Raw genomic sequence first — 25,011 nt, 5'->3', positions numbered from 1 at the left:
GAAACGGCCCTCTCTAAGGTTACCGCTGACTTTTTCACCAAAGCCGTTGGCCTCTACTTCATCCTAATCCTCCTAGACCACTCAGCTGCTTTGGCACTGTGGACCAGCCCGTTCTCCTTGAAACTTTAGCCAACTTTGGCTTCACTGATACCGTCCTCTCTTGGTTCTCTTCCTAGCTCTCTGACCAATCTTTCTCAGTCTCTTTTGCAGGCTCCTCCTTTGTCTCCCACCCTCTGTCAGTGGGAATCCCCCAAGACTAAGTTCTGGGTGCCCTCTCCCTTGGAGAACTCATTCTCTCCCATGGCTTCAACTACCATCTCTATGCAGATAATTCCCATTCTCCATCTTCATCCCTGATCTCTCTTCTTTTCTTTTCACATTTCCTCCTGTTTTCTCTACTTGGATGTCCCATCTACACCTCAAATGAAACATGTCCAAAACAGAACTCCTTATCTTTCCACCCAAACTCCGTTCTTCTCTGTCTCTCCCATCAATGTATCATTGTATCTCCCTATCTCAGAAGTCCCGTAACCTTGGTGTTATCAACTCATCTCTCTCATTCAATCCACATGCTCAATCTGTCTCCAAAGCCTGTCACTTCTACCTTCACAACATCTCTAGAATCCACTCCTTCCTCTCCATCCAAAAAAATGACCACATTCAGTTTTTACTTTAAAGGTATTCGTGAAGCACTTTCTATCTATCGGGCGTTGTACTAAAGATACAGGTTCATTCATTCATTCAATTGCATTTATTAAGCACTTACATGCAGAGCACTGTACTAAGCGCTTGGGAAAGTACAATGCAGCAATAAAGAGTGACAATCCCTGCTCACAGTGAGCTCACGGTCTAGGGAGGCGGAGGGGAGACAGGCATCGATAAAAATAAACAGACATCAATATAAATAAATAACATTACAGATATATACATAAGTGCTGTTGGGGTGGGGGAGAGGGGGAAAGAGCAGAGGGACGCAGAAGGGAGCGACACAAGAGCGACACAGAAGGGAGCAGGAGATGAGGAAAAGTGGGGCTTAGTCTGGGAAGGCCTCTTGGAGGAGATTGCCTTCAGTGCACAGTCCATGTCCCACATGGGGCTCACAGTCTTAAGTCCCATTTTACAGATGAAGTAACTAAGGCACGGAGAAAAATTGCGGGCAAGTCACACAGCAGACAAGCAACTGAGCCGGGATTAAAACCAGATCCTCTGACACCCAGGCCTGTGCTCTTTCCAGTTGGCCACGCTGCTTCTCCATTCATTCATTAATTCATTCAGTCGTATTTATTGAGTGCTTACTGTGTGCAGAGCACTGTACTAAGCACTTGGGAAGTACAAGTTGGCAACATATAGAGACGGTCCCTACCCAACAGCAGGCTCACAGTCTAGAAGACTCCATCCAAGCCCTTCTCACATCCCACCTTAAATATTCCTTCAGCTTCCTCAGTGACCTCCCTGCCTCCAGTCTCTCCCTACTCCAGTCCATAATTCACTTTGCTGCGGGGATCATTTTTCTAAAAAATCCATTCAATCCACGTCTGCTCACTCACGCACTCAATCAGTTCGCCTCCTCCTATTTTACTTCACTGATCTCCCACTTCAGCCCAGCCCACACATTTCACTCCTCTATTCTAACACCACTATATCTTGTCTACCTCTCTGCTGATCCCTTTCCCACTGGTCTGGAATGCCCTCCCTCTCCATATATGCCAGACCATCACTCTCCCCACCTTCAAAGCCTTATTAAGGTCACATCTCCTCCAAGAGGCCTTCCCAGACTGTTAGCCCACTGTTGTGTAGGGACCGTCTCTATATGTTGCCAACTTGTACTTCCCAAGCGCTTAGTACAGTGCTCTGCACACAGTAAGCGCTCAATAAATACGATTGATTGATTGATTCCCAGATGAAGCATTCTTTTCCCCAGCTCCATCTCCCTTCTGTATCATCTTTGCACTTGGATCTGTGACATTTGGACACTTGGTATTTTCCCCACCCTCAGCCCCACAGCTCTTGTATACATACCTCCATACATGTATTATAAATTATTTATTTATATCAAGGCCTATCTCCTCCTCTAGACTGTAAACTCTCTGTGGGCAGGGAATGTGTCTACCAACTTTGTTGTATTATCCTCTCCCAAGCACTCAGTACAGAGTTCTGCACACAGTTAGCGCCCAATAAACAGTAGTGATTGATTGACTGATTGATGGCTGATCAGCTCTGTCACTCGCTCGCTATATGACCTTGAGCAAGTGACTTTGCCTCTTTGTTCCTCAGTTTCTCTAATCTATAAAATGGGTGCAATAATCCTTACCCGGGACCCTAGGAGTGAGTCAACCAGAAATACTACTTTGAGCTCTCATATGAATTTGGTACATAATTCTTGGTTCCAGCTGTGGCATGCATGGAAAAGTGGTTGAGTCTGGATTTATTTAGGAATGTAGGATTAATTCAGAGGGTGGTGTGTGTGTGTGTGTTTGTGTGTGTGTGTGTGTGTGTTTGTGTGTGTGTGCGTGCTGGGGTAGAATTTGAGATTTTCTGAGTAGCTAGGTTTGGGCCTAGATTGTAAACTCGTCATGGGCATGGAATGGGTCTGGATATTGTTGTATTGTATTCCCCCAAGCGCTCAGTAAAGTGCTCAAGTACAGTGCTTAGTATAGCCCAGTAAGTGCTCAATAACTACGATCAACTGATGATTGATTGACTAACTTCTCTGGGAACATGACTTCTTCAGGAGTCCATTTAGATTAGCCCAGTTAAAATCAATCAATCAATCAATCAATCATATTTATTGAGCGCTTAATATGTGCAGAGCACTGTACTAAGGGCTTGGGAAGTACAAATTGGCAACACATAGAGACAGTCCCTACCCAACAGTGGGCTCACAGTCTAAAAGGGGGAGACAGAGAACAGAACCAAACATACCAACAAAATAAAATAAATAGGATAGAAATGTACAAGTAAAATAAATAAATAAATAAATAAATAGAGTAATAAATATGTACAACCATATATACATATATACAGGTGCTGTGGGGAAGGGAAGGAGGTAAGATGGGGGGATGGAGAGGGGGACGAGGGGGAGAGGAGGGAAGGGGCTCAGTCTGGGAAGGCCTCCTGGAGGAGTTGAGCTCTCAGCAGGGCCTTGAAGGGAGGAAGAGAGCTAGCTTGGCGGATGGGCAGAGGGAGGGCATTCCAGGCCCGGGGGATGACGTGGGCCGGGGGTCGACGGCGGGACAGGCGAGAACGAGGTACAGTGAGGAGATTAGCGGTGGAGGAGCGGAGGGTGCGGGCTGGGCAGTAGAAGGAGAGAAGGGAGGTGAGGTAGGAGGGGGCGAGGTGATGGACAGCCTTGAAGCCCAGGGTGAGGAGTTTCTGCCTGATGCGCAGATTGATTGGTAGCCACTGGAGATTTTTGAGGAGGGGAGTAATATGCCCAGAGCGTTTCTGGACAAAGATAATCCGGGCAGCAGCATGAAGTATGGATTGAAGTGGAGAGAGACACGAGGATGGGAGATCAGAGAGAAGACTGGTGCAGTAGTCCAGACGGGATAGGATGAGAGCTTGAATGAGCAGGGTAGCAGTTTGGATGGAGAGGAAAGGGCGGATCTTGGCAATGTTGCGGAGCTGAGACCGGCAGGTTTTGGTGACGGCTTGGATGTGAGGGGTGAATGAGAGAGCGGAGTCGAGGATGACACCAAGGTTGCGGGCTTGTGAGACGGGAAGGATGGTAGTGCCGTCAACAGAGATGGGAAAGTCAGGGAGAGGACAAGGTTTGGGAGGGAAGACAAGGAGCTCAGTCTTCGACATGTTGAGCTTTAGGTGGCGGGCGGACATCCAGATGGAGATGTCCTGAAGGCAGGAGGAGATGCGAGCCCGGAGGGAGGGGGAGAGAGCAGGGGCAGAGATGTAGATCTGGGTGTCATCAGCGTAGAAGTAAAAAGTCAGTTAAAAGTATGCTGAATGTGTAAAAACCATGACCTTTTCTCTGTGGTATTTGTTAAGCGCTCATTATGTGACGGGCACTGTACTAAGCACTAGGTTCCATACAAGATAAACAGATTGGACACAGTTCCTTACCAAATAGGACTCACACATTAATCCTCATTTTACAGATGAGGTAACTGAGACACAGAGAAGTTAAGTGACTTGCAGACAGTTAAGTTGTCACCCAGCAGACAGGGGAACGTGTCTAACAACTCTGTTGTATTATACTCTCCCAAGCGCTTAGTACAGTGCTCTGTACACAGTAAGAGCTCAATAAATACCACTGATTGATCGGTTGAAGTGGCAGAGCTGGGATTAGAACCCAGGTCCTCTGACCCCGAGGCCTGTGCTCTATCCACTAGGCCATGCTGCTTCTCCATATATCCTTGGAGTTCTACCACATGGAGCCCCACATGGGACAACCTGATCACCTTGTATCCTCCCCAGTGCTTAGAACAGTGCTTTGCATATAGTAAGCACTTAACAAATGCCAAAATTATTATTACCACGGGCAACTCCTGACCTCTCTGTTGTGGGGAAAACATTGCAAGAATCTCACCTCCCCCTTTTCCCCTTCCCCACCTTTGCAAGGCATGGAAGGAAATGGGATGTGTGTGTGCGTGTGTGTGTGTGTGTGTGTGTGTGTATGTGTGTTGTTATTCTTGAAGTTTTCTCGCCCCTCTAGACTGTAAGCTCCTTGTGGGCAGGGAACAGATCTACCACCCCTGTTATATTGTACTCTCCCAAGTGCTCAGTACAGTGCTCTGTGCACAGTAAGCACTCGATAAATAGCATTGATTGATTGAAGCTTTCTCCCAGGCATGAACTGAAGGAGAAGGGTTGCTCCCTGGTCACAATCAGTGGTCCTTCTCCCTACAGGTGCTAATTGCCCTTGGTCTTGTGTGCACGGAGGTTGTTTTTGTTTTTCACTCAGAAGCCTTTTGCTCTAGGTGGTTGCCAGCAGCCAGAGACCAATGTCACAGGGAAAAAGACTCTGAGTGGGGGTGAGGGGCTCAGCTGGGCATCTGGGTACCCACAGAATAATGCCCTGGGCCCTTCGCAGAGGGGAGTGTCCCTCTCTTGATGTCTCCCGGTGGCGGAGATTTCTCCTGGAGCGAAGGCTTCAAATGCCCTTCATGTTCAACAACAAATTCAACCAGTCAGCTTAGTGCTCTCTGCCGATCTGAGCCAGACTCCTGCTAGGGATTGGAGAGTAATTGGAGCAGAGACCAGCTCCTTCTAAGAATCTATCCCAGTCTGTATGGAAAGTTGAGGCAATGCTCCCGGGAGCATTCTTTCTCTGGGTAGGCGGCCAGTCTATTTCCGAGTACTCGGGAAAGCAGAAACTCCTGTATTTCACCATGGACTCGCACTTTGGAGGGGCAGATGGGGGGGTTGGGAGGAAGGGCCGGAAGAGTTGGTAGTTTGCTTTGCTTTCCTCTTTGCTGCAAGGGTTTGGGGAAATCAATTAAGGGGGCGAGGTGGCCCTAGTCCCTCTGCAAAACTCAGTCGGCATCATCCTCGATCAAGGTTCTGTGGGGCTGTAGGATCTGGCTCATTCCAGGCAGGGGCAGCGCTACACTGCAAAAACCAGTCAGATGAGTTCTAAGCTCTTTTCTTTTATATATGGTATTTTTTAATAATAATAATAGTGATGATGGCATTAGTTAGCGCACTTACTATGTGCAAAGCACTGTACTAAGAGCTGGGGAGGATATAAGGTGATCAGGTGGTCCCACGTGGGGATCACAGTCTTAATCCCCCTTTTACAAATGAGGTAACTGAGGCCCAGAGCAGTAAAGTGACTTGCCCAAAGTCACACAGCTGACAATTGACAGAGCTGGGATTCGAACCCATGACCGCTGACTCCCAAGCCCATGCTCTTTCCACTGAGCCACACTGCTTCTCTGTAAGTACTATGGGTCAAGCACTGATCCTGCCCCTGAGGTAGACCAGCGCTTAGAACAGTGCTTTGCACATAGTAAGCACTTAATAAATGCCATTATTATATAGGATAATCAGCTTGGGTACAGTCCCTGTCCTGCATAGGGAATCACAGTTTTAATCCTCATGTTACAGCTGAGGTAACTGAGGCCCAGAGAAGTTAAGCAACTTTCCCAAGGTCACACAGCAGACAAGTGGCAGAGCCAGGATTAGAACCCAGGACCTTCTGATTCCAAGGTCCGTGCTCCATCCACTAGGCCATGAATCAGGTCCACTCAGAGCAGAAGAGAGCAACAGACTTGCACAATATGGCCCTTAAATAAAACTGGAAATAAAAGGAAAGCATTGCCTTGAAAACAATATGCTTACAAGGTTTCCCCATCTTCCTGGTGGGGCGGGATAGAATGCAACAAAGAGAGAGGTTTTTTTCACCGTATTTGTTAAGCACTTACTAAGTGTCAGGCATTGGACTAAGTACTGGGGTAGGTACAAGGTAATCAGGTTGTCCCACGGGGCTCACAGTCTTAATCTCCATTTTACAGATGAGGGAACTTAGGCTCGAAGAAGGTAAGCTACTTGGCCAAAATCACGTGGCAAGCAAATTAGGGAGCTGGGATTGTAACCCAGGTTTTCCTGATGCCCAGGCCCGTGAGCTCTCTACTAGGCCATGCTGCTTCTTAAGGGTTCAGATAGAGGGGTGATGGAGAGAGAAGGGGAGCCAGGCCACAGGTGCTTAGCCTGACTGATCCCCCAAATCCAGCGGATTTAGGTCAGCTTGACTCATGCCACTGAGCACTCGCTCAGTCTACTGCCTTGGGCCGAGCTAGACAACGGGAGAGCACCTAGGGGACGTGGGAGTGATTTTTCCTTTCGCTTTCGAATTTAGACTCCCAGATGCGCTGATCTCAATCCTCTCACCAGACCGGAGGGCTTCCAATCAGGGTGGAACGGATCTCCGAATGGTGACTTTCCCACCTATTAGCTTTTAGAATCTGTGAGCCCCCCATGGGACAACCTGATCACCTTGTAACCTCTCCAGTGCTTAGAACAGTGCTTTGCACATAGTAAGCGCTTAACAAATGCCATCTTTATTATTATTATTATTAAGTGGCAGAGGCGGGATTGGGACACAGGTCCTTATGACACCCAGGCCCGGGCTCCGCCTGCTAGGCCATTCCAGGGTCACAGAGGCTCTTCCCCGTCTCTCAGTCCCCCCCTTAGCTTCCAAAGCCCACTGACCACGGGTGTTCCAGATGGAATTTTTTGTTTTCCACTCAGCAGCGATCCCTCGAGTTTTGAGAGGGTTGCCGAGGCCAGAACAGCTGGTCGGTGGTAGCAGGAAGCTATTTGCTCTTGGAATGAGGTGAGCCAGCCTCCACCTTCCTGAGGCCGGCCCCCGTCTCTTCAAAGACTGGGAGAGAAAATCCCAGAAGCTGACAAATGGGAGAGGAACAGTGAGGAGGCTTGTTTCTGTCTTTTTTTCTTTCGCCCAAGGGAATAAAAAGAACTTTGAGTGACTCACTGAGTTATCGAAGGCTGAAGCGTAAAAAGATCCGGCTGGTCTTTCTGAGCCCCCTCTCATCTCCTCCCCTGCAGATGTGATGGGAAGGAGAAAGAGGGGGGACTTTATGTGGGGTGGAAAAGGATCAAATTGTCCTTGCGAAGGGTCTACGTTAGGGAAAGTTGTGCGGTTCTGAATAGTCTGGAGACATTAAATTCCACCGTGGGAAGAGGGCTGAGAGCCTGTGAGGGGAAGAGTGTCCGTCTTTGAGGACCGGCTCCGTTTCTGAGTAACTCTGGTCTCCCTTTGGGTGATGACTCCATTACCAGGAAATCTGTCAAGCTGCATAGCACTTTTCAGAAACTTTTTTTTAACGGCAAAAATGACTTTCCTGGTGGGTGACAGAAGAGGTTGGTAGTGGAGAATATCAGTGATGCCCAACCCTCCCTCCAGCTAGGAAAACTTGGGTAAGTCCCTGCTTCATTCCTTCCTGTCTCCATGTTTACAATGTACGTTTTTTAATGGTATTTTTTAAATCCATTCATTTGTTCACTAAAGTTGTTGCCAACTTGTACTTCCCAAGTGCTTAGTACAGTGCTCTGCACACAGTAAGCGCTCAATAGATACAATTGAATGAATGAATGAATGAATAAATCATATTTATGGAGAGTTTACTGTGTGCAGAGCACTGTACTAAGCTCTTGGAAAGTACAATGCGGCAATAAGATCATAACAACTTAATATCATTGTTAATAATAATAATTAATGTTATTTCGATTATATTACAATGCACTATTATATTACAATACAATATAATTATATTATATTAATATTACAAGTTATGTATGATCAATCAATTGATAATAATAATGTTAAGCACCGTCTGTGTGTCAAGCACTCTTCTAAGAACTGGGGTGACACTATAATTATAGTATATTACAATACAATATAATTATATCATATTAATATCACAAGTTATATTATTAATGATCAATTAATAATAATAATGTTAAGCACCATCTGTGTGTCAAGCACTCTTCTAAGCACCGGGGTAACACTATAATTATAGTATATTACAATACAATATAATTATATCATATTAATATCACAAGTTACATTATTAATGATCAATTAATAATAATAATGTTAAGCACCGCCTGTGTGTCAAGCACTCTTCTAAGCACTGGGGTAACACTATAATTATATTATATTACAATACAATATAATTATATCATATTAATATCACAAGTTATATTATTAATGATCAATTAATAATAATAATGTTAAGCACCGTCTGTGTGTCAAGCACTGGGGTAAATAAAAGCTAATCAGGTCAGACACAGTCCACGTCCCCACATGGGGCTCGCGGCCTTCCGGACGAAGTAACGGCAGAACAGAGAAGTGAAGTGATTTGCCCAAGGTCCCACAGCAGCCAGGAGTCGGGATTAGAACCCAGATCCTCTATCTACATTCCTAAGAAGCCATCTTCCGCTTAACATGGGGTTTAGGAGTTAATCCTAGCTATGCGCTTCACCTTTTTATATTCAAGCGCTCGAGTCCCAGCCACGTTGGCTTGGTTCAGGACTAGCTGGGAGACAGGAGCTTTAAATAATAATAATAATAATGATGGCATTTATTAAGCACTTACTATGTGCAAAGCACTGTTCTAAGCGCTGGGGATTACAAGGTGATCAGGTTGTCCCACGAGGGATGCAGTGTCAAGCCACCCAGGGAGGTGAAATCAATATCAATTGAAGTGAAAGCTCGATCCTTGCCTAATTGAGATTAAAAAGAGGGGCTGGAGTAGATTCCATTATGGCTAAACATCAAGGATAATCCTCTGGGTGAGCCAAGGTTCTGAGCCTCAAATAATATAAAATAAAATATAAAATAAAATATAATATAATATAATACAATATAATATAATATAATATAATATGATATAACATAATATAATATAACACAATACAATACAATATAATATAATATAATATAATATATAATATAATATAATATAGTATAATATATAAAACACAATATAATATAATATATAATACATAATATAATATAATCTGATATAATATATAATCTGATATAATACAATAATATAATATAATATGAGAAGCAGCGTGGCTCAGTGGAAAGAGCATGGGCTTTGGAGTCAGAGGTCAGGGGTTCGAATCCTAGCTCTGCCCCAGGTCTGCTGTGTGACCTTGGGCAAGTCACTTCACTTCTCTGAGCCTCAGTTACCTCATCTGTAAAATGGGGATTGACTGTGAGCCCCACGTGGGACAACTTAATCACCTTGTATCCTCCCCAGCGCTTAGAACAGTGCTCTGCACATCGTAAGTGCTTAACAAATGCCATCATTATTATTATTATATAATAACCATTATGATTATATTATAATATAATATATAATAACACAATATAAAATAATATAATAGATAATATAATATACAATATACAGTGCACATTATATAATATATAATAATATGTAATGTAATATAATATATAATATAATATAATATATTATTATTATTATTGTTATTATAATGATGGCATTTGTTAAGCACTTACTACGTGCAGAGCACTGTTCAAATGAATTAACCCCAGGAGATTGTGGTCCCTCTCTTCTTTTCTGGCATTTTTAAGGATCCGGGCCACTTTCTGGAGGGGTCTCAGGCCCGGGGGGCACTGCAAGCTTTCCTCCAGTCACACGATGCCCTGACTTTGTCTTCAGTACATCAGTCGATCACGGTATTTACTGAGCGCTCTCTGTGCGCCGAGCACAGGACCGCGGGCCTGGAGAGTACAAGGTAACAGAGTTGGTAGACGTGTTCCCTGTCCCCGCTGTGAGAAGCGGCCTGGTGTAGTGATTAGAGCACGGGACCGGGAGTCACAGGACCTGGGCTCGAATCCCTGTTCCACCACTTGTCTGCTGTGTGACCTTGAGCAAGTCACTTCACTTCTCTGAGCCCCGGTTACTTCATCTCTGAAAAATGGGGATTAAGAATGTGAGCCCCACATGTGACCGGGCCTGTGTCCAACCTGGTTAATTTGTATCTACCCCAGTGCTTAGAACAGGGCCTGACACATAATAATAATAATAATAATGGCATTTATTAAGTGCTTACTATGTGCAAAGCACTGTTCTAAGCGCTGGGGAGGTTACAAGGTGATTAGGTTGCCCCACGGGTCGGGGGGGGCTCACAGTCTTCATCCCCATTTAACAGATGAGGTAACTGAGGCACAGAGAAGTCAAGTGACTTGCCCAAAGTCACACAGCTGACAACTGGCAGAGCCGGGATTTGAACCCATGACCTCTGACTCCAAAGCCCGGGCTCTTTCCACTGAGCCACGAGCTCTTAACAAGTAATAATGATAATAATGATGGCATTTATTAAGCGCTTACTATGTGCAAAGAAAGCACTGTTCTAAGCACTGGGGAGGTTACAAGATCAGGTTGTCCCATGGGGAGCTCACAGTCTTCATCCCCATTTTACAGATGAGGGAACTGAGGCACAGAGAAGCTAAGTGACTTGCCCAAAGTCACACAGCTGACAATTGGCAGAGCCGGGATTTGAACCCATGACCTCTGACTCCAAAGCCCGGGCTCTTTTCCACTGAGCCACGCTGCTTAACAAATACTGTAGTTATTATTATTGGCATCCTCTAACTGAGTCTCTGGGTTCAAGTCAAAACGGCCCTCAACTATCACAGCCCTGAGCTTGGGCAGGGAAAATTGGCTCAGTGGAAAGAGCCCGGGCTTGGGAGTCAGAGGTCACGGGTTCAAATTCCGGCTCCGCCACTTGTCAGCTGTGTGACTTTGGACAAGTCACTTAACTTCTCTGTGCCTCAGTTACCTCATCTGTAAAATGGGGATTAAGACTGTGACCCCCCCCCCCCCCCCCCCCCGTGAGACAACCTGATCACTTCGTAACCTCCCTAGCGCTTAGAACAGTGCTTGGCACATAGTAAGCACTCAATAAATGCCATTATTATTATTGTTATTATTATTATATGGTTCATTCTCACTCAGGCACACTTCTGCTACTTGTATCTCATCGAAGAAGCAGCATGGCTCAGTAAAAAGAGCCCGGGCTTTGGAGTCAGAAGTCATGGGTTCTAATTCTGGCTCCGCCACTTGTCAGCTGTGTGACTTTGGGCAAGTCACTTCACTCCTCTGTGCCTCAGTTCCCTCATCTGTAAAATGGGGATAAAGACTGTGAGCCCTACGTGGGGCAAGCTGATCACCTTGTAACTCCCCCAGTGCTTAGAACAGTGCTTGGCACATAGGAAGTGCTTAATAAATGCCATTTTTATTATTCTCTGGGCCACTGTTCCCTCATCTGTAAAATGGGGATGAAGCCTGTGAGTCCCACGCAGGACACCCTGATGACCTTGTATCTCCCCCAGTGCTTAGAACAGTGCTTGGCACATAGTAAGCGCATAACAAATGCCGTCATCATCATCATCCCATGTCCGGTGGTGGTCCCCCTTGAAAAAAATCTCCAGGCAACGCATAATGTTGGTATTTGTTAAGCACTTACTATGTGCCAAGCACTGTTCTAAGCGCTGCTTATTCATTCATTCAATCATACTTATTGAGCGCTTACTTTCATTCCTTCATTCAATTGTATTTATTGAGCGTTTACTGTGTGCAGGGCATTCATTCATTCATTCATTCGTATTTATTGAGTGCTTGCTTTCATTCATTCATTCATTCATTCAATCGTATTTATTGAGCGCTTACTTTCATTCATTCATTCATTCATGCTTATTGAGTGCTTACTTTCATTCCTTCATCCAATCGTATTTATTGAGTGCTTACTGTGTGCAGGACGTTCATTCATTCAATCATATTTATTGAGCGCTTACTTTCACTCATTCATTCATTCAATCGTATTTATTGAGCGCTTACTTTCTTTTATTCATTCATTCATACTTATTGAGCGCTTACTTTCATTCCTTCATTCAATCGTATTTATTGAGCGCTTACTGTGTGCAGGATGTTCATTCATTCAATCATATTTATTGAGCGCTTACTTTCACTCATTCATTCATTCAATCGTACTTATTGAGCGCTTATTTTCATTCCTTCATTCATTCATATTTATTGAGCGCTTATTGGGTGCGGAGCACAGTGCTAAGTGCTTGGGAAGCACAATCCGGCCACAGATAGAGACAAGCCCTGCCCAACAACGGGCTCACGATCGAGAAGGTCATCAATAACAACTCCTTCCCGAGTGGCCCAGTCCTTTGTCGGACGAGTCTTCCTAAAGTCTAACCTGAATCCCCGCTGAGGTAAGTAATAATAATAATAATAATAATAATAATAATAATGGCATTTATTAAGCGCTTACTATGTGCAAAGCACTGTTCTAAGCACCGGGAAGGTTACAGTGTGATCAGGTTGTCCCACGGGGGGCTCACAGTCTTAATCCCCATTTTACAGATGAGGTAACTGAGGCACAAAGAAGTTAAAAGTGACCTGCCCAAAGTCATACAGCTAATTGACAGAGCCGGAATTTGAACCCATGTCCTCTGACTCCAAAGCCCGGGATCTTTCCACTGAGCCACGCTGCTTCCCATTATGATGATGATGGCATTTATTAAGCGCTTACTATGTGCAAAGCACTTTTCTTGTTTTGTTTTGTCATCTATCTAGCCTGTGAGCCCGTTGTAGGGTAGGGACCGTCTCTATCTGTTGCCCATTTGTACGCTCCCCAGCACTTCGTCCAGTGCTCTGCACACAGTAAGCGAAGTGGCGTGGCTCAGTGGAAAGAGCCCGGGCTTGGGAGTCTGAGGTCATGGGTTCGAATCTCAGTTCAGCCGCTTGTCTGCTGTGTGACTTTGGGTGAGTCACTTCACTTCTCTGGGCCTCAATGACCTCATCTGTAAAATGGGGATGAAGACTGTGAGCCCCGCGTGGGACAACCTGATCACCTTGTATAATAATAATAATAATAATGATGGCATTTGTGCAGCGTGGCTCAGTGGAAAGAGCCTGGGCTTTGGAGTCAGAGGTCATGGGTTCAAATCCCTGCTCCACCACTGGTCAGCTGTGTGACTTTGGGCAAGTCACTTCACTTCTCTGGGCCTCAGTTCCCTCATCTGTAAAATGGGGATGAAGATTGTGAGCCCCCCGTGAGACACCCTGATCACCTTGTAACCTCCCCAGCGCTTAGAACAGTGCTTTGCACATAGTAAGCGCTTAATAAATGCTATTATTATTATTATTATTATTTGTTAAGCGCTTCCTATGTGCCAAGCACTGTTCTAAGCACTGAGGAGCTTACAAGGTGATCAGGTTGTCATTCATTCATTCAATCGTATTTATTGAGTGCTTACTGTGTGCGGAGCACTGTACTAAGTGCTTAAGTTCCAAAGGGGGGCTGTAAGTCCCAAAGGGGGGCTCACAGTCTTCATCCCCATTTTCCAGATAAGGTCACTGAGGCCCAGAGAAGTGAAGTGACTTGCCCAAGGTCGCACAGCTGACAATTGGTGGAGGTGGGATTTGAACCCATGACCTTTGACTCTCAACCCGTGCTCTTTCCATTGAGCCACCCCCCCAGCGCTTAGAACAGTGCTTGGCACCTAGTATGCCCTTAACAAACGCCAGCATTATTATTATTATTAATAAATAGGATTGTATGGATGAGTGACTTTCCCCCTCCCCATCACCCCTGCTTTACCTCCTTCCCCTCCACACAGCCCCTGTATATATATATATATATATATATATATATATATATATATACTTGTACATATTTATTACTCTATTTATGTATTTTACTTGTACATATTTATTCTATTAATTTTATTTTGTTAGTATGTTTGGTTTTGTTGTCTGTCACCCCCTTCTAGACTGTGAGCCCGCTGTCGGGTAGGGACCGTCTCTACATGTTGCCACCTTGTACTTCCCAAGCGCTTAGTCCAGTGCTCTGCACACAGTAAGCGCTCAATAAATACGATGGAATGAATGAATGAATGAACAAACGCCATCATTATTATTATTCTTAATAAATAGGATTGTATGGACGAATGACTCTCCCCCTCCCCATCCCCCCCGGTTTACCCCCTTCCCCTCCCCACAGCACCTGTATATATGTATATATGTTTGTACGGATTTATTACTCTATTTATTGATTTTATTTGTACATATTAATTCTATTTATTTTATTTTGTTAATATGTTTAGTTTTGTCGTCTGTCTCCCCCTTCTAGTCTGTGAACCCGCTGTCGGGTCGGGACCGTCTCTATATGTTGCCAACTTGTCCTTCCCAAGCGCTCAGTGCAGTGCTCTGCACACAGTAGGCGCTCAATAAATACGATTGAATGATTGAATGAATGAATGAATGAATGAACAAACACCATCATCATTATTATTATTTTTAATAAATAGGATTGTATGGAGGAATGACTCTCCCCCTCCCCATCCCCCCCGCTTTACCTCCTTCCCCTCCCCACAGCATCTGTATATATGTATATATGTTTGTACGGATTTATTACTCTATTTATTGATTGATTTTATTTGTACGTATTAATTCTATTTATTTTATTTTGTTAATATGTTTAGTTTTGTCGTCTGTCTCCCCCTTCTAGACTGTGAGCGCGCTGTCGGGTCGGGCCCGTCTCTAGAAGTTGCCAACCTGGACTTCCCAAGCGCTTAGTGCAGTGCTCTGCACGCAGTAGGTGCTCAATAAATACGATTGAATGAATGAATGAATGAATGAATGAACAAACACCATCGTCTTTATTATTATTATTATAATTCTTAATAAATAGGATTGTATGGAGGAATGACTCTCCCCCTCCCCATCCCCCCCACTTTACCCCCTTCCCCTCCCCACAGCACCTGTATATATCTATATATGTTTGTACGGATTTATTCCTCTATTTATTGATTGATTTTATTTGTACGTATTAATTCCATTTATTTTATTTTGTTAGTATGTTTAGTTTTGTCGTCTGTCTCCCCCTTCTAGACTGTTAGCGCGCTGTCGGGTCGGGCCCGTCTCTAGATGTTGCCAACTTGGACTATCCCAAGCGCTTAGTGCAGTGCTCTGCACACAGTAAGCGCTCAATAAATACGATTGAATGAATGAATGAATGAACACCATCATCATTATTATTATAATAATAATTCTTAATAAATAGGACTGTATGGAGGAATGACTCCCCCCCCCTCCCCCCCTCTTTACCCCCTTCCCCTCCCCACAGCACCTGTATATATGTATATATGTTTGTACGGATTTATTACTCTATTTATTGATTGATTTTATTTGTACGTATTAATTCCATTTATTTTATTTTGTTAATGTGTTTAGTTTTGTCGTCTGTCTCCCCCTTCTAGACTGTGAGCGCGCTGTCGGGTCGGGCCCGTCTCTAGATGTTGCCAACTTGTCCTTCCCAAGCGCTTAGTGCAGTGCTCTGCACACAGTAGGCGCTCAATAAATACGATCCAATGAATAAATGAATGACTGAATGACTGACTGACTGACTGAATGAATGAATGAATGACTGAATGAAAAAACACCATCATTATTACCATTCATAATAAATAGAATTGTATGGACGAAGGACTCTCCCCCTCCCCCCCATCTTACCCCCTTCCCCTCCCCACAGCCACCTGTATATATGTTTGAACGTATTATTACCCTGTTTATCGATTGATTTTACTTGTACATATCTATTCTATTTATTTTATTTTGTTAATAGGTTTGGTTTTGTCGCCTGTCTCCCCCTTCCAGACTGAGAGCCCGCTGTTGGGTCGGGCCCGTCTCTAATGGGTCGGGCCCGCCTCTAGATGTTGCCAAGTTGTCCTTCCCAAGCGCTCAGTGCAGTGCTCTGCGCACAGTAGGCGCTCAATAAATACGATCGAATGAATAAATGACTGACTGACTGAATGAATGAATGAATGACTGAATGAATGAAAAAGCACCATCATTATTACCATTCATAATAAATAGAATTGTATGGACGAAGGACTCTCCCCCTCCCCCCATCTTGCCCCCTTCCCCTCCCCACAGCCACCTGTATATATGTTTGAACGTATTATTACCCTGTTTATCGATTGGTTTTACTTGTACATATCTATTCTATTTATTTTATTTGGTTAATAGGTTTAGTTTTGTCGCCTGTCTCCCCCTTCCAGACTGACGGCCCGCTGTTGGGTCGGGCCCGCCTCTAGATGTTGCCAAGTTGTCCTTCCCAAGCGCTCAGTGCAGTGCTCTGCACACAGTAGGCGCTCAATAAAAGACCGTGAGCCCACTGTTGGGTAGGGACTGTCTCTAGATGTTGCCAACTTGTACTTCCCAGGCGCTTAGTACAGTGCTGTGCACATAGTAAGCGCTCAATAAATACGATTGATGGATGGACGATGGACTGACTGAGTAACTGAGCGCTAAGCGGTGGGCCCCGCAGTGGGAGGAGCGAAGCGGGCCCGGTCGGCAGGGGGCGCTGCGGCCGTCCGGCGGCGCGCCTCCCCGCCTCCCCTCCTCCCCTCCTCCCCGGCGGGCGGTGGCGGCGCTCTATCCGCGGAAGCGGGCGGCGCTCTATCCTGGCGGCTCGGTGGTGCTGGGCGGAAGTGAGGCGCGGAGCGGAACGGGCTCTGCTGACATTTTCTCCGGGCGGCGCGGAGGGCGGACGCGGGAGCCCTCGGACTCTTCGTCCTCCATCCTCCTCCTTCTCCTCAGCGACCTCTTCCTCGTCGTCCTTCTCCTCCTCCTCCTCCTCAGCGGCCTCCTCCTCCTCATCCTCGTCGTCCTCGTCTTCCCCAGCGCGGGCCCAGGTGAGGCAGAGCTGGTCCCCCCCTCCTCGCCCACGGATGTGCCCCCCCCCCAGGCCCGGATCCACGACGGCTTCACACCCCCCTCTGTGTGTATGTGTGTGTGTGTGTGTGTGTGTCTTGCTCCCCCGTGTGTGTGTGTGTCTTCCCCCCCGTGTGTGTGTCTTCCCTCTTGTGTGTGTCTTGCCCCCCCCGTGTGTGTGTGTGTGTCTTGCCCCCCCGTGTGTACGTGTCTTGCCCCCCTGTGTGTGCGCGTGTCTTGCCCCCCTGTGTGTGTCTTCCCCCTGTGTGTGTGTCTTCCCCCTGTGTGTGTGTCTTCCCCCTTGTGTGTGTCTTGCCCCCCCGTGTGTGTGTGTCTTCCCCCCCCGTGTGTGTGTGTGTGTGTGTGTCTTGCCCCCTCGTGTGCGTGTGTGTGTGTCTTGCCCCCTCGTGTGTGTGTGTGTGTCTTGCCCCCCCGTGTGTGTGTGTGTGTCTTGCCCCCCCTCGTGTGTGTGTGTGTGTGTCTTGCCCCCCCGTGTGTGTGTGTGTGTCTTGCCCCTCCGTGTGTGTGTGTGTGTCTTGCCCCCCCGTGTGTGTGTGTGTGTCTTGCCCCCCTGTGTGTGTGTCTTCCCCCCCGTGCGTGTCATGCCCCCCCGTGTCTGTCTTGCCCCCCCGTGTCTGCCTTGCCCCCCCCGTGTGTCTTGCCCCCCTGTGTGTGTCTTCCCCCTGTGTGTGTGTCTTCCCCCTGTGTGTGTGTCTTCCCCCTGTGTGTGTGTCTTCCCCCTTGTGCGTGTCTTGCCCCCCCGTGTGTGTGTGTCTTGCCCCCCCGTGTGTGCGTGTCTTGCCCCCCTGTGTGTGTCTTCCCCCTGTGTGTGTGTCTTCCCCCTGTGTGTGTGTCTTCCCCCTTGTGCGTGTCTTGCCCCCCCGTGTGTGTGTGTCTTGCCCCCCCGTGTGTGTGTGTCTTGCCCCCCCCGTGTGTGTGTGTCTTGCCCCCCCGTGTATGTGTGTGTGTGTGTCTTGCCCCCTCGTGTGTGTGTGTGTGTGTGTGTGTCTTGCCCCCTCGTGTGTGTGTGTGTCTTGCCCCCCCCGTGTGTGTGTGTGTGTGTCTTACCCCCTCGTGTGTGTGTGTGTGTGTCTTGCCCCCCCGTGTGTGTGTGTGTGTCTTGCCCCCCCGTGTGTGTGTGTGTGTCTTGCCCCCCCGTGTGTGTGTGTGTGTCTTGCCCCCCTGTGTGTGTGTCTTCCCCCCCGTGCGTGTCATGCCCCCCCGTGTCTGTCTTGCCCCCCCGTGTCTGCCTTGCCCCCCCCCGTGTGTCTTGCCCCCCTGTGTGTCTTACCCCCTTGTGTGTGTCTTGCCCCCTGTGTGTCCTGTCCCCTTGTGTGTGTCTTGCCCCCCGTGTCCTCCCCCTGTGTCCCGCCCCGTGGCCGGTGCCCCATCCCCCGTGTGTGTCTTGCCCCCCGTGTGTGTCTTGCCCCCCGTGTCCTCCCCCTGTGTCCCGCCCCGTGGCCGGTGCCCCTGTCCCCTGTGTGTGTCTTGCCCCCCTGTGTGTGTCTTGCCCCCCTGTGTGTGTCTTGCCCCCCGTGTGTGTCTTGCCCCCCCCGTCTGTCTTGCCCCCCGTGTCTGTGTTGCCCCCCTGTGCGTGTCTTGCGCTCCGTGTCTGTCTTGCCCCCCTGTACGTGTCTTGCCCCCCTGTGCGTGTCTTGCCCCCCTGTGCGTGTCTTGCCCCCCTGTGCGTGTCTTGCGCCCCGTGTGTGTCTTGCTCCCCTTGTGCGTGTCTTGCCCCCTTGTGCGTGTCTTGCTCCCCTTGTGCGTGTCTTTGCCCCCTTGTGTCTGTCTTTCCCCCCTTGTGCATGTCTTGCTCCCCTTGTGCGTGTCTTGCCCCCCTTGTGCGTGTCTTGCCTTACCCCCCGTGCGTGTCTTGCCCCCTTGTGCGTGTCTTGCTCCCCTTGTGCGTGTCTTGCCCCCTTGTGCGTGTCTTGCCCCCCTTGTGCGTGTCTTGCCCCCCTTGTGCGTGTCTTGCCTTACCCCCCGTGCGTGTCTTGCCCCCTTGTGCTTGTCCTGCCCCCCGTGTCTTCCCCCTATGTCCCACCCCATGGCCGGGCCCCCTGCCCCCTGTGTCTCGTCCCCGATGTCACACGCCCCCTGCATCCTCCCCCTTGTGTCCCGCTCCATGGCCGGTGTCCCTGTCCCCTGTGTCCTCCCCGTTGTGTCTGCCCACCGTGTCCTCCTCCTTGTGTCGGTGTCTCTGCCCCCTGCATCCTCCCCCTTGTGCCCCACCCCCTGTGCCTTGTCCCCCTGTGCCCTGTCCCCGTGTACCCTCCCCCTGTGTCTTGTTCTCCTGTGTCCTCCCCGCTGTGTCTTGCCCCCCATGTCCTCCCTCCTTTGTCCCACCCCATGGCCCGTGATCCCTGCCCATTCTTGGGGCTGGAGGCTTTCCTCACCTCCCGTCGCCTCCCCGTCTTCCTGCCTTCCCTTCGGCCCCCAGCCCCGGGACCCGGGGGGACACAAATCCCCATTCCCCTCACTCCCCCCAACAACCCGCCTTCCAGGGCAAGGAATTCGGGTCGGGGCATAGGGAAGGGCGTGAACCTTCAAGGGTTGAACTCTAGTTTCCCCAAAGTTCTTGGTCTTTTAGGTGCTCCCTTCCCTCTCCGCGTCGCTTTTCTGTGTGAGCGAATGTTGGGGCCTTCCCAGTGGGGAGAGAATCCCAGTGGAAACATTTTATCCTTTTAATTAGGAATATATCCTACTTCCAGTTGGATTGAGGCTCTGGTCGCGTGGTATCTTCGGGTGCCTGACAGCTGGTACTTCCCAAGCGCTTAGTACAGTGCTCTGCACACAGTAAGCGCTCAATAAATACAATTGATTGATTGATTGACTTGTCAGCCGCCTCCTCTGGGTGCGGTGCCGTGCACTCCCGAGAAGGACGGTACGTGAAACCCCACTTTCTCCAGCAGACCACCACTTGAGGGTTAAGCAGGCTTTCTTGAAGAAGGACCCAGAGTCGGTGGTAGTTTCCCAGTGTTTCATTGCTACCTGGAGGTTGATATTTGGACAGCGTAGGCACAGTGGGTTCAATTCAGGAAACTCTGGGACGCTGGGATGTCTCGCTGCGTGAATCGCTTTCTGAACAGAGTAAACTTGGCCAAGCGACCGGTATTTTCTGTGTTACCGGAGGGATCCAATAGCCGCATTGTCGTTTACAGTGTTATATGGCGCCCACCTTCTAGTATGAAAAGAAACATTCAAAACTTCATCCTTCACGTAAAGGTTCTAGTCTCGTTTTCCCATTGCGGGGTGGGTGGGATGGTGAACAAGTGCATCAAAGGTCCCTTTGAAGAGTTTGTCAAGTATGTTTCTTGAATAAATCCTAATTTAAAGCCCCAAATAAAGTGAGGTTCTTAAAAGAAATATTATCGTGCCGTTTTCCAGTGTTTGTATTCGTATTTACTGTGGTATTAGAGAAGCTTTCAAAGTTGACTTAATGCAAGTTCCGGAAGTGGGGATTACGGTCTTGTCTTGGTTTTTCAACTTGGATCCTGAATTTTAAGACTCTGGGCCAAAGGTTAACGCAGCGCCTTGTGTGATCATTGAATACGTTGCTCTCGGGACATGGCGTTCTATTCAACTCTTTTAAAAAAGTTTATCGGCCGCGATCGTTCGCCGGGTCTCTCCGGTACCTCAGACTTGCACCTAGCCGCTCACTAAAATGAATGTCGTATCTTCTGGCGGTTTGAAGTTTGATAGTTCAGAAGGCCCAGCTCTTTTTGTAAACCAGGCTAGACGGCTGAGGTCTGAGGTGGGCACAGGAATTTTGGATTACTAACCTCTGTGTGAGTCTGTATCCGAAGGCACCTGTTAAATAAGGGAACGATGCCATTGTCGGGTCAAGTCAATTTAACGCTTCCAGAGACTTTGGAAGATGACAAATAGGTTCAAGTCTTACGGTTTCAAGCTTCCTAAATGTCTGGCAGATGAAGCTACGGCTCCACATTGCTTTCATCTTTTATTATTTTTTTTCAACAAAATGACTCATCACGCCTTTGGTTCAAGGTTTTACAGCACTGGTTGTAGACTTTTTTTTGGACCACCGAACTTACACCGTGTAACAGATTCAGTTTTTTTTTAAATGCTAAACTTGGTTCTAAAACGTAATTCACTCGCACCTCTCGTTCTCTTTCCGGCTGTCGTCTTCCTTCTTTTGTCAGAACCGTTGCTGTCGAACTACTAAAGCCAAACAGACATGTTTAATTTTCAGCTCCTAGGCGGGAAGCCGTCCTCAGTCAAGGTGGAATTGAATGCAAGTGGGTTAGTTTCACACAGCCCACAGGGCCTTGTGGTAGCAGAGAGGAACAGGGTGAAACCGAAAAGTCGTCAGCTTTCAATTTTGGCTGCGTGAGCCTCCCCAGAAAGGTTTTTGCCGTGGAGTTGTTAAAAAAAGAAAATGCCAGAGGAGGAAGGAGCAGTCTTATGAACAATCTACACACCGAGGTGGTGCTTATAACCGTCTGTGGGTGTTGTCCTATATTCGAAGATGTTGCCGTGAGAGAGCAAGTGCCCTAAATGACCAGTGCGGCACCAGCTTAAAGGCACGTGTAGCCCGCCTTGCTTACCCGTCATGACCTCTATTTCCGTGGACTGTTGTCTGTGGAGAGGTCTGCCTGCTTGCTTCCTGGCCTACTCCCCATCCGAGCTTGCCCGTCTCAGCGTGTTAATCCTTCTGCTGCTTCTTTGAAAGGCGGTCTGTCTGCAGCCAGCCTCGAGACACACCGCACCACAAAATTGTCAAGTTAACCAGTTGGAAATGTCTCCGCTGCATCATTTCCAGGTGAAGGTTAACGAAGGAGGGCCGCTTATCAGGGGAGGAAAATATATGGGAGGAAAGTAGAGGAAAGCCCCTCTCCAGGGCTTGACTGAGGAGCGGGGAAGGGAGGGAAAGGGAAGAGGGAGAAGACATACCAATCCTACTTTTTTAAAATTTCCCCCACTGCCGGTCGTTTTGGAAAACGACCGTGCCGGAAGAAACCAATATAACAATGGAAACTGCCGGGAGAAGCCAATATTACTACAGAATGGCCTTTTAAATTATCTTCTTGGAAGCTCATTGTGGGCAGGGGATGCGTCTACCAACTCTGTTATCGTGTACTCTCCCAAGTGCTTAGCACGGTCCTCTGCATATAGCACTCAATAAATAGGATGGTTTAAAAAGCTAGCGCTCCTTTTCTTGTGAGCCCACTGTTGGGTAGGGACTGTGCTCTGCACATAGTAAGCGCTCAATAAATACGATTGATTGATTGATTGATTGACTGTCTCTATATGTTGCCAACTTGTACTTCCCAAGCTCTTAGTACAGTGCTCTGCACACAGTAAGCGCTCAATAAATGCGATTGATTGATTGATTATACTTGATTAATTTGCAAACTACTTCACCATGTGGCGATCCAATCCAAATATCAGCAAATTAGCAGAGGTGTCACAGAAGGATGCAATTGTGCTAAAGCTTGGCTAAGCACAACACCCATTCCAAAAATGGATTTAATCTGGTTTCTGGTTAGGTTGTCCTAGTCAATAATGGAGAGAGATGAGATATTGACCAAAGATGCTAACATAAGTTGCTTGTTACGAAGATGTTGTTGCTTTGAGAAATTTTAAGCCATCAGCGTTTTCTAAAATGACATATCGTCGAAAGGTACTCTGTTGTTGTGAAGCGCAGAAAAGGGGAGGCTGGGTGGGGACCGAAATTCTAGGAAAATAGAGTTATTTTCCTTTCGTTACTAAGAACAAATACTCACTGTGGTTATCCTGTCTGCATTTGGGTTTACCTTTACAAATGCAGACTGTTCTCAAATCAGCGCTTTTATCACTATGCACCAAGTACTTAGAAACTTTGCCCTCCAAGACCAACAAGGGTCTACGGATACAATAGGTAGACTGCAATTATATTGCAATGTTTTGGGGACTGCAACTCCCTGTGTCTGAAGTAACTTCTCCGCTCAAGATGGGATGTTGTTTGGACTGATTATTGATACAAAATGGCTAGGGTGCCATCTCTCTCTGAGTCCCAAAGCTGTATTCCAAACCTCCCGGATATTACAGGGATCTCTTGGATGGTCTGAAGGAGGCTCTTCCGTAGTAGACTATTTTCTAATGCCTATGCCCTTGGATCTGTACCCCATCTGCACCCCCAATCCCCACCCCAACACTCTAGTACAAGTCCTTGATTGATTCATTCATTAAATTGTATTTATTGAACGCTTACTGTGTGCGGAGCACTGTACTGAGCGCTTGGGAAGTACAAGTTGGCAACATATAGAGACGGCCCCTACCCAACAACGGGGTCACAGTCCGTTGACAACAGACAACAAAACAAATAGGTGTTAAAACAGTGCTTTGCACATAGTAAGCGCTTAACAGATACCATCATCATCATCAAAACCTTGATGTTCTCCTGTTTACCCTAGCTGTTGCTTTATTTTAATGTCTGTCTCTTCTTGACTGGTGGCTACCAACGTGATTGTATTGTACTCTCCCAAGCCCCCAGTAGAGTGCTGTGCACACAGTGAGCGCTGATTAAATACCACTGCTTGATCGACTCTACAAAGTACGAGGGTTGACACGTAATAGTTCTTTAAAAGACCCCAGTAAATGTAGCACCCATCTCTCAGCTCTGCCAAACTCCTCCCACTGGCACCCTGTGCCCCTCTGCGTCCAGCAGAATTTGGCAGTTGGAGTCAAAGTCCATCGCTAACTCGTACTCCCTTATATAGCTGCTTTTTTCACTTACCAATCCCCAGAGCGCCCTTTTGGTTCCTCCCAAACTAACCCAACTGTACCCCGTTCTCGACTCTCCCCATCCCACCCCCTCACTTAGCCCGTTTTCCTGGCTTGGAACTCACAACCTCCCCAGATCCATCAGGCCACAGTTCCCCTCCCTTCTGTTCAAAGCCCTTCTAAAAACCCATTTCCTCCAACAACATTCCCTGATGAATTTCCAGCATCTCAAATCGTACAAAGCACTGAGAAGCGGTGTGGCGTAGTGGAAAGACCTCTGGGTCCTAAGTCTGCCATTTACCTGCTGTGTGACCTTGGGCAAGTCTCTCAACTTCTCTGTGCCTTTCTGTAAAATGGAGAGTCCGTGTCTGTTCTCCCTCCTCCTGTGAGTCCCATGGAGGACCTGATCATCTTGTATCTACCCTAATACTTAATACAGTGCTTGGCACATACTAAGCACTTAATAATAATAAAATAATGGTATCTTATTATTATTATTATTATTATCATTATCATAAAACCATCAGCTATTTCTAGCACTTATGTACTCATTCATACCCATCGTCCGCACTTAGATACCTATATTTATTTATTTTGATTATTCTGTTGGTAATTATTTTCGCATCCTCCTCCCCTGTCAGCGTTTACTCCTGGGCTAAAAAAATGTGTCACTCTCTTGCCCGGTACTTCTCACGTGCCTAGGCACACAGTGGGCACTCAAGTGCTACTGTGGCTTTGTTCGGTTCAATGCCTAAGGTCTTTTGGCTGCTTATTTAGCGTATTATCATAAGCCCCAGCCTTGGGTCACGCACGTCCTAGTAGTAGCGGTAGAAGCCGTGGGGAGCCGTCATCGCTCCGGGTTTATTTTTGGGGCTTATGATATCAGTGGTGGGCTGGGAGGCAAAGCTATTCTGATTCTCATAAATGTAACAGCTTTGATTTCAGCATAAGGCTTTCCAAATTCAACCCACTGTGGGACTCGTTTGTGTACTGCAGTAGAGCTTTGCCAGGGCGAAAGTCCGCGGGCCAGCGTGATCCAAGG

General features: G+C 47.3%; 1 protein-coding gene across 3 annotated transcripts in view; it reads left to right on the top strand.

Moving 5' to 3' along the window:
• The first annotated feature begins 17,060 nt into the window (after positions 1 to 17,060).
• The window catches only part of C3H18orf25 (chromosome 3 C18orf25 homolog), a 104,414-nt gene continuing 96,463 nt past the window's right edge, over positions 17,061 to 25,011 (top strand). For all 3 annotated transcript variants that reach the window (XM_038744258.1, XM_038744256.1, XM_038744257.1), the window contains exon 1: positions 17,061 to 17,224. The gene's annotated coding sequence lies outside the window, so the exon portion shown is untranslated. The remainder of the gene's footprint in view (positions 17,225 to 25,011) is intronic.

Source organism: Tachyglossus aculeatus, chromosome 3, assembly GCF_015852505.1.
Source record: "Tachyglossus aculeatus isolate mTacAcu1 chromosome 3, mTacAcu1.pri, whole genome shotgun sequence".
Classification (NCBI taxonomy): Eukaryota; Metazoa; Chordata; class Mammalia; order Monotremata; family Tachyglossidae; genus Tachyglossus; species Tachyglossus aculeatus.
The sequence above is the reverse complement of the archived record's forward strand: the minus strand, read 5'-3'. Positions and strand labels throughout refer to the sequence as shown.